Source organism: Corapipo altera, unplaced genomic scaffold (assembly GCF_003945725.1).
Source record: "Corapipo altera isolate COAL_440 unplaced genomic scaffold, ASM394572v1 239, whole genome shotgun sequence".
NCBI lineage: Eukaryota > Metazoa > Chordata > Aves > Passeriformes > Pipridae > Corapipo > Corapipo altera.
In genome coordinates, this window is record NW_020884938.1 from 1,346,225 (window position 1) to 1,355,861 (window position 9,637).

The 9,637-nt window shown below is 42.8% G+C and overlaps 1 protein-coding gene across 3 annotated transcripts in view; it reads left to right on the forward strand.

The window, feature by feature from the left end:
• The first annotated feature begins 1,473 nt into the window (after window positions 1-1,473).
• SHISAL1 (shisa like 1) overlaps window positions 1,474-9,637 on the forward strand; it is a 239,480-nt gene continuing 231,316 nt past the window's right edge. The window contains exon 1 of one of the 3 annotated variants that reach the window (XM_027660789.1): window positions 1,474-1,648. The gene's annotated coding sequence lies outside the window, so the exon portion shown is untranslated. The remainder of the gene's footprint in view (window positions 1,649-9,637) is intronic. The other 2 variants (XM_027660792.1, XM_027660794.1) reach the window with 2 other exon arrangements.

Below are 9,637 nucleotides of genomic sequence, written 5' to 3' on the forward strand. Positions count from 1 at the left end.
GATTTTATTTTTAGATTTTATTTTTAGATTTTATTTTTAGATTTTATATTCATCTTGTGTAACCTGACAAGTTCAACAACAATAAGTGCCAGTAAGCATGTTTTTACTTGTAATGAAAATATTTTGCAGAAAGACAGCAATGTTTTTATATTGACAGTGAATGGCTCATGGGGTCAGGTTGGTTGGCCACACCTGATTTAAGTGCTAAGCCAAATAACATCCCAAAAGTACCTTTGCTTCTGTAACTTGCACTGATGTAGCTGTTTCTCTAAAAATCATCTTTGGAAGCAGATCTCTTTGAATCAATGAATATAATTCCATAAAAATCCTAGGACTGGGAAATCATGTTACACAGTGGGTTTACATAGTCTAAATTTGAGTTTTCCACTTAAAACACTGAAAAAAAAATGTTCTCAGTAATTAATTTGCACCATTTAGGTGCACATGGAATTTTCATTAAAAATAACAATTCTTCTCAGTGGAAGAGAACCTTGAGTGGAAAATCTTTGTCCTAATCATGATGTTTCATTGAGTGTTTAAAGAAATATTTTTATCTTCACTTTAATCTGTGAATTATATATATATGATTGAAAAGTAGCTGATGCAAGAAGAAATGAGTGTCATTCCTCTCCTGGCATCAACTCTGACAGTTGGTTGTGGGAGGAAGATGCCTCTTCATTGTCTGTTTTCCTTTGCTTGTTACCTTCCTTTCATAAATAAGGAATGAAAAACAGCTTTCCTTCTTTTGATGTAGCTTATAAGACATCTCTGAGAGGGTGTGTTTTTCTCTCTTTTCATTGCCCTACACTAATGGCAAGTCACACTCAAAACCTCCAGAGACAAACTAGGAGACAAGTACACAGACATATGTTAGATTTTCTTTTATTTAGGTGGAAAACGAGTCATAAATCCTTAACCATCTCTGCAGACTATTTGCAAGAAAAAAAAAAGTCTCTACCAATGTGTCCTCCTTTCAAAAAAGCTTTTCTCCAATTTTTTTTTTCAGAGCTACAGGTCTGTACAGTAGAAGTGAGACTTCCTGAGGCAGATATTGCACTGAAGTACCTGTTCTCCACTAAAAAAAATCGTAATTGGAAAGGCACAGCCTGTCTGGTTGTTTATGTGCTCTAACACAACTGCCTTTGAGTTTTGTGGATCTAAACAGTTATTTAGGAATCTGTGTAATAAATCAGTGTCTGATTGGAAAGGTAGTTTCCTACTGAGGGGCTCTGACAATGCAGGAAACTCAGAATCTTGCCTTGAAATCGTGTCCCTGTGATCTCCAAATGTACAATGGTTTAGATGAGGGGATTGAGGGCACCCTCAGTCTCTTGGCGGGGTGGGAGTGTGGATCTGCTGGAGGGAAGGAAGGATCTCTAGAGGGGTCTCAATCCATGCCCATGGACTGAGGTTCCCCAAGGCCCAGGGCTGGGTCCTGCCCTTGTGTCACAATGATCCTCAGAATCTAGAACCTTCTGGCACGCTGTGGGCAGAGGTTCTGTGTTGTGTTGGTGCCAGCTGCTCTTGGCAACCCTTTGGTTGCCCCTTGGGTTGCCCCCAGAGCTGCAGGAGCTCCGGGGTGGAGGAGGAACAGGGTGAGCTGGGAAGGGTCACGGTTGGTGCTGCCTGGGGGAGGTCCCTGGCCAAGGTAAGGACAGTGACCCTCTCACTGGTTTTTCTAAGGGTGTTGTCACTTTGTTCTCAGAGCAACAGAGGGAAAAAGCTGCAGCCCATGGCCTGGACAGGGGCACTCTGTGCTGGGTCAGGAATTGGCTGATGGCCGGGCCCAGAGAGTGGTGGGGATGGAGCTGCATCCAGTTGGGATCCAGTCACCAGTGGTGTCCCCCAGGGATCAGTGTTGGGCCCAGTTCCGTTTAATATCTTTATTGATGATTTAGATGAGGGGATTGAGTCCATCATCAGCAAATCTGCAGATGACACCAAGCTGGGGGGAAGTGTTGATCAGCTGGAAGGCAGGAGGGCTCTGCAGAGGGACCTGGACAGGCTGGATCCATGGGCTGATTCCAACGGGATGAGGTTCAACCAGGCCAAGTGCCGGGTCCTGCCCTTCAGCTACAACAACCCCCTGCAGTGATACAGGCTGGGGACAGAGTGGCTGGAGAGTAGCCAGGCAGGAAGGGAGCTGGGAGTGGGGATGGACAGGAAGCTGAACAGGAGCCAGAGTGTGCCCAGGTGGCCAAGAAGGCCAATGGATCCTGGCCTGGCTCAGGAACAGTGTGGCAGCAGGAGCAGGGAAGTGATTCTTGCCCTGGACTCAGTGCTGGTGAGGCCACCCCTGGAGTGCTGTGTCCAGTTCTGGGCCCTCAGCTCAGGAAGGACATTGAGGGGCTGGAGCAGGTCCAGAGGAGAGCAATGAGGCTGGGGAAGGGACTGGAGCACAAGTGCTGTGAGGAGAGGCTGAGGGAGCTGGGGCTGTTCAGCCTGGAGAAGAGGAGGCTCAGGGGAGACCTCCTCACTCTCTACAACTCCCTGACAGGAGGGGGGAGCCAGGGGGGGTTGGTCTATTTTCCCAGGTAATGATCAGCAAGACAAGAGGGCTCGGTCTTCAGCTGTGCCAGGGGAGGTTTAGGTTGGGTGTTAGGAAAGATTTCTTTCCAGAGAGGGTGTTCAGCCATTGGAATGGGCTGCCCAGGGAAGTGGTGGATTCTCTGTCCCTGGAGGTTCTTAAAAAGAGACTGGATGTGGCATCAGTGCCATGGGCTGGGAACCACAGCAAGGTTGGATCAAGGGTTGGACTTGATGATCTTGGAGGTCCCTTCCAACCCAAGTGATTCTATGAAAAGCTGCCCTTGACAGGGCAGATGCCTAATGAGGGTTGGACGGGTGGGGACAGGCAGACAGGTTTATTTGGCAGGGTGGTGTTTGGTCAAAGGGTGGACTTGCCCTTGGAGGTCACTTCCAACCTAAATAATTGTGAGTCTGTTTAAATATGCACACTCCTGCATCACTCAATGCTTACGAAACATCATGTTTCAACTTCTGTCCTCCTGTGTAGCTTAAAGCAAAACACAATCTATCTGCTGTGGAACCTGAGCACTTGCAGCTGAAACAGCCATTCTGTGGCTTGGTTTTCTGCCTCTGCTCTCAGGACTGCATACAAAAATGCTTTTAGGACAGAGAATCTGCTCCAAACAGCTCTCAGTGCTATAGCCTGGCTGCCTGACTTGTCCTGTTGTGTGTGGCAATGGCAGTGTGCATATCACAAAATGTCAGGTAACTTTATAGCCCTTGTCAGAACTGTATATGAAGTGAAAGCAGTGCAGAGGGTAAGTGTTCATTCTGTCAAGTGAACAAAGCCACCTAAAAGTTTCTTATTACACTTGAAAGTAGCTTAATTCACTTTCCCCCACCTCATCAGAAAGTTTTGGTGTTTGATTCTCAGAAGGAAAAGAAAAAGGATTGGCAGCTGGAGAGGACAGGAGGGTTTGCTGAGCAGTGGAAATGCTGGTGTGATGAACAGGAACATGAAGTCAATTAAATCCCCACCTGTAGTCTAAGTTAGCCAGCCCCAAGCGAGCAGAGGAAAGACTCTCCTGAACCAGTACCATCATCCCAGAGCAGAGTGTGACAGCAGGCAGAAAAGTGTCACCATCTCACACCCTTTATTTCTTTGCTGGAGCAAAGACTCCACCTGAAAACCCCTCTGCCCCAGGGATGAGTGCTGATCTTACTGACTTCTCCAAAATGTTTCTTTGGTTTGCTGCAGAGGGAGTATTTCTCTGCTGAAGTCAAGTCACAGCCTAGTAAGTGACCTTGCCAAGCAGTGCTGTTATGTGCAAATAACAATTGATTATATGTACTAAAACATTATCACTTGGCAGGGTGCTGCATGTGCTGTCCTTCCACTGCAATTATTGCTCTTCTCTAGATGGAACTTCAGGGAATAACAAGTGTTAGAGTCACTGACACCTCAAATGTTCTTTGAAGAGACTAAAAGATGGAAAGGCTAAACAAATACACAATGTCTAACTAATGTCGATTATGAAAATTGATTGTTTTTACATAACCCTTTCTGCTTAGGAGAAAATGAAGGCAGTGCCTTCTTCCAGTTTAAACTTCCCAGTTTTAACTCAATATTTGTATCAGATTTGGACATGTTTTATTTCCTTTTATAGAGCAAAATATTTTATTTTGGGGTCAGTTTAAGCAATTCTTATTTGCACTGCTTTAAGTCAATGAGTTTCACCTAAACTGAAAGAGGAGTTCAGATATTTTACTTGAATTGAAAGGATTTCAGAGAGAAAGGATGAGGTTTTTGACTGGTTTGTCTTATGTGGTATGAGCTGACTTTGTGGTTTCCTCAATGGAGGAAAAACTGTTGTGTAAGCCCCAAATGCTAATTATTTTTAGTGAGTGATTCAGAGCAGCTTCAGTCATTCAGACCATCTGTTTATATTACTGATATCTGTTTGGGTTTTACAGTATTCTCCTTTTATTTCTTTCCCCATTACTCGATGTTTCCCATTCAGACATCAGCTCTCTGTGCTCCCTCCTTCTTTTATTTTAATATGAAGCTTTTCTTTCTGAAAAGCTAAGAAAAAGCAGTCAGTTGCTCTTGTCATCTCTCTGTGGCAAGCAGAGGAGTTATTTTTTTACTCTCATATATTATATTTTTTGCTTTCATAGAACCATCAACCATGAGGATCTGGTGGCTCACTGTGACCACCACTTCATGACACTAAATCTGTTATTTTTCAATATATTTTTCCCCAGGGTGGTGCCCCTTCTTTCCTCTAAAAGCCACATTTCAGTTGCAGCACTCCTTGAACAAAGAATGTTTCACAAAAAGAATTTCTTGGAAGATTCTGAGAACTGTTTTCTTTGCCTCGAGTCCTCTCAGTGTTTTACTTTCTTTGTCTTTAATTAGTGTGGAAAAGAAGGTGGGGGAAAGAAAAAATGGACAAGGCAGACTGAAATAAACACCCAAAAAATCTGGTTTCATTTAAGTTAGGCTTCTCATGACTCTTGTCCTAGCAAGAAAAGAACTAAGAGGGGGGAAAAAATACGTGGAAAGGTGTTTTTGAAAGATGATTTCTCTGAGTGCAGGAATTTGGGGGAGGAGTAAACTATTCTAAACTCACCTATAAACCTCTAAATGCTCTTTATTTTCGTGTCCACGGGTTCATTTGCAGAGGGACAGCTCCTTCAGGTGCTGGGTGTGAATCCTGGCTGCCAGGAGAGGTGGTGGCAGGGAGGTTTTGTTGTGTGCTGTGCCAACTAGGAATGGTGAAAAAATGTAGTTTCATTATTTATGGAAGGCATCCAGAGATGGGAGGGGAAAACCAGTGGACAGTGTTCCCACCCCCAGCTCCCCGCTGGTGCTGCTGCCGGGGTGGAAAGCTGTTGCCCATCACTTTGCAAACGAGATCCATTGTTGCTGCTCTGCAGAGGGAGAAAATTATACTGACAAATGATAATGGTGTTGACTCCCTGGTAAGAAAGTGGGAGCTTTATTGCTCCACAATCAAACAAACAACTTCCTCTGCATCTAATGAATGGGTTCAGCTCCAAGTCAAACATAATTGCAGATAAACCCTGTTTAATATCAGAGCTTGAAGGCAATTAAGCTCCCTGAACTCCACCAGTTCTTTCTCGGTGACCTTTGGTGCACAGACTGCAAGAAGGAAAAATGACATGTAAAAACCCTCATAAAATGCTTCATTCTGAAGTGGGAAATCTGAATATTCATAATGAGAACGTTATTTCTGGGATTTCTTTGAGACTGTAGCCTTATCTCACACCAAAGTTCTATTGTAAGGTGTACATATTTTAATTTATTTGCTTGGGAGAGGGGAAGCCATCAGGGAATTCAAGCTTACAAGACAGGGAGAGGTTGGAAACTCTTTGTGTTTGGGGTTGATTTTTTTTTTTTTTTTTGAAAGAGACCAAAATGCTCAGTGTGTTCATATTGGATATAATTATAATGAAAACAGTGCAGTGTCCCTGTTCTGAGCAAGGTGTGCAGGTTTGAAACTGGGTCTTCTGCAGGATCACTGATTGCCTGACACGAGACCTGACGGCTCTATCTGTCAGATATTCCCAACTTTAAGCAGGTGTCTCACCTGAGAGCCACAACCTTCTGCTGCTGTGTCCAGCAAAAGTTTTCTGTGCCACCACTATTTTAAAATTTAAACTGTTAGAAAGTGAATGCCCACAGGTTGTTTTTACAGTGACTGTGAGGACATCATTGAAATTAAAGGAAATTCTGCCTTAAAAGCCTTTGAAGTGCCTCCAGACAAGCACTGCTGGTGGTCTCCTGATGCTACTGCCAGGAAACAGTAATTTCTAAATGTGAGGATCTCATCTCTTCAGCAATCCAGAAGTAAACTCAGGCTAGTTCACCCAGCTTTGCTGAACACCCTTCAGATTTTGGGTGGGTATAAATCAGAGGCACCTGATGAGCTATTTTTAAACAGTTCTTCTCAAACAGAATAATTTCTAGGTCCCAGTTAGGCAAGAATAAAAAGATGTGTGCCTCTGCCTTTCCCCTGAGGCTAATGCATGAACTTATTCCTGAAGATGTAGATCAGGTAGTTGTTCAAAAGTTGCTTATTTGTCCAGGGACAAAAATCTGATCTGTTCCCTTGATGAGTTCCACTGTCCTTGGGGTAGAAAGTTACATTTAATTTTTCTCAACCGGTTAACTCCGACTTTTTTCTGAAAGCAGCTTCAAACAAGAAGGTGGAATAAAAGATATAAAGGTGGCAGTTGTTTCTTCATTTCCTCCAGCTGAAAAGGGAGTGTAAGTCATGTCTCCTTCATGCTGGCCAACAAAGTGGGCCCCAGGGTAACGCTGTGTCAGCGTGGAAGGGGGAACAAAGGACAAGAGAGATGAAGATCAGCACCCATTAACACCAAATTAATTTGTTTTTTAAAAGGAACTGTTTTGAACAAAAGTGTCAGTGAGACCAGGGAGAGAGCGTGATGTACACAGATGCCTTATCTAGCACTTTATTGCCTAAGGGAATTACATTTGATAGTCCTGTCCTTGGACATAGAGAAGTCCAAGTTTGTTTATCCAAGTCTAGTTTAGCTCACTTAGAGATACAAGGCTTAAGTCACAGAGGTTTGTTGAGTCACTGAAGTATTTTGAGGATAGAAAACAATCATCAATCTGAAACTAAAGCTGCAGTTGTCAAAAATCTTTTGTCATATCTGTGCTTCCTTAATAACTCTAAAAGAAGGCTGAACTTACTTGGAAATTTTGCTGTGTCTGTGCAGTACCTGGCAGAAAGGAATAAGGCAATGAACAGTGGAAGTTTAATACAGAGAGAGTTAAGATATTATGCAAAAACCTCACTGTTATTAATTTGCAACAGCTACAGTCATGCAGATCTTGGATAAGGATGGGCAAAGGCAATGGATGCCAATCCTAAATACGTGAGGGGATGGTGGGAAGAAAAGGCATAATCCATTTCTGGGGGAGACTGAGTTTTCCACACAGAGTAATTAATAAAAACTGCCTTTTATACTTATACACCATGTTGTGACTTGGGGGCCTTTATATCCAGAGTGGGGCTTGAACAATAATTAAGGAGATGCTGCTCTCCTGCAGCAGTGGAAGAGCATGAAAATGTGATGGTTGTTTGTGGTGCTCACCTGGAGTCTCTCCTGTCTCCCTGCCTGCCATGGTTCTGCCTTTTTTGGGTCCTGTTTGTTATTTTATTGATCCAACATAAAACTGCAGTAAAGAATCTGGCTTTTAAAAGGTGTAAATGAGAGACAACCCCTCATTTTTGCTTTTCCTTTGCCACTGCAGCTGCCTCAGGTTGCAGCAGCAGCAGCTGAACCTCTTTTGGTTTCTTTTCTCTTAGTGAAAATTTAAGGTGTGTGTTTCAAGCCTTCTCAGTTTTTGGTTTAATCAACTAGGATGTTACATTTTCAGTGCTGCATCCATGCCCCTTGTATTACTCAGGAAACCTTTGCTTAACTCAGCCACTGGCAAACCTCACTTGCTCACTTTGGATAAACATTTAAACAGCAACTAAAATAACACAACTTGCAGAAAAATTTTGGAAGATCCTCCCTTCCTATAGCATGCCATGGTGATCAAAGCTTTTTGTCTACACACAAAAAATACTCATTTCATCAGTCTGAATGGGAGAAATTCCTCCTTGCATGTGTGTTTAAAGGCCTCTTGCCTCCTTGTACCTGCTACCTCTGCCAAGGGGCATCCTGGGGAATATTTCCCCAGAGGCAACTTAGAGAAAATATTAAAGCTCCAACAGTGTGGCTCGTGGAAGATTTGGATCTATTATTTTACTGCTTTTCTCACCCATGACTGTAATGGCTGGTTTTGCATCAATATGTTTTCAGTGTAAATGAACAATTGTATTTCATGCCTTGGGCAGATTATTTTGTCATTACCACATTAAATACTAAAGGCTGTTTTTCTGCCTCAGACCCACAATGTCTGTCAGCATCTGCCTAAAAATCTCTGCTGTGGAACTCAGAGTGGTGCCAGACTGAGGTACCATTGAGCTAGAAGTTAGAATCTGGCTCCAATATTCCTTGTAACACTTGGAAAATTGAAGAAGCTCTTGTGTTGAATGGCATATATGAGGTTTATGAGAAAAGTCTATAGTTTTTCTACCCCAAGATCACTAAGAATAGATAAATAACAGCATAAGCAATGATTAAGGCTCATACTTTTATTCACTTCACCTTTGATATTAGTGAAAGTTTGGACCTTTGTCTCAACCAAGATTTTGGTTCAAGTGGGACTTTAGAATTAACTGTAAGATGAGTGGACTCAGTTCTCGAGGAGCTGTGGTCTTGTTTTACAGTTCATTTAATCTAATGTGCTTCTTTAATCATCTCCTGTATGAAGGGATACAGAAAAGTGTGTGTGCCTGAAAATACTGTTCTAAAACCTGTGGCAGTTATCTAATGATTCCAGGGTGGAGGTTTTGATATCTGATTGTCTGAACAGGGAACAGAAGAGTTCTGATTCTGGTCATGAGAGAAACTGAGCTGTCTGTGTGCTGGTTCAAAATGACTTTTCACTCTCTTGCTGGTGTGTTCTATTCTTTAGATTTTTATGTACTAATTAGCTGGGTAACCAGAAAGGAAAAACACCTCCTGACTAACTGATTTTTCAAAACAGTCCTCCAGTGTACATGTAGTGGAAATGCAAGGAATCAATGTGCTTTCCATTCTGCCATTTCTACCTGCTCTTTCCCTTTTCTCGTTTCTTTGCCAATGTATTGTCAGTCCTTCCTCTGTTGTGTGTCTGCTCCTTAAAAGCCTGGATTTCAAAGGCTGTCAGGTTTTCTTACAGTCTCATGTTTGCCCAGCTTGTGATTGGAACGAATGAGAGTCTGCAAAATGAGAGAGAAATGCAGAGAAACTCGGTGTCTGATACTTGTGGGGAGAATATTTTCTTTCAGGAGACGGAATGAAACGGGTTCAGTTGATTTCTGGAACAGCAGATGCCAACCATTTGTGTGACCATCAATCCCTCAATAGGGATCACTAACAAAAGCTTCTCTAGGCTTTGCATATTGTTAGTGTGAGATAATGGTTCTGTGGCCATATGAGCTATTAATTCACAGATCCTAATGTGATGAGATTCCTCCTCTTGGATTCCTCCTCTTGGATTCCTCCTCTTGGATTC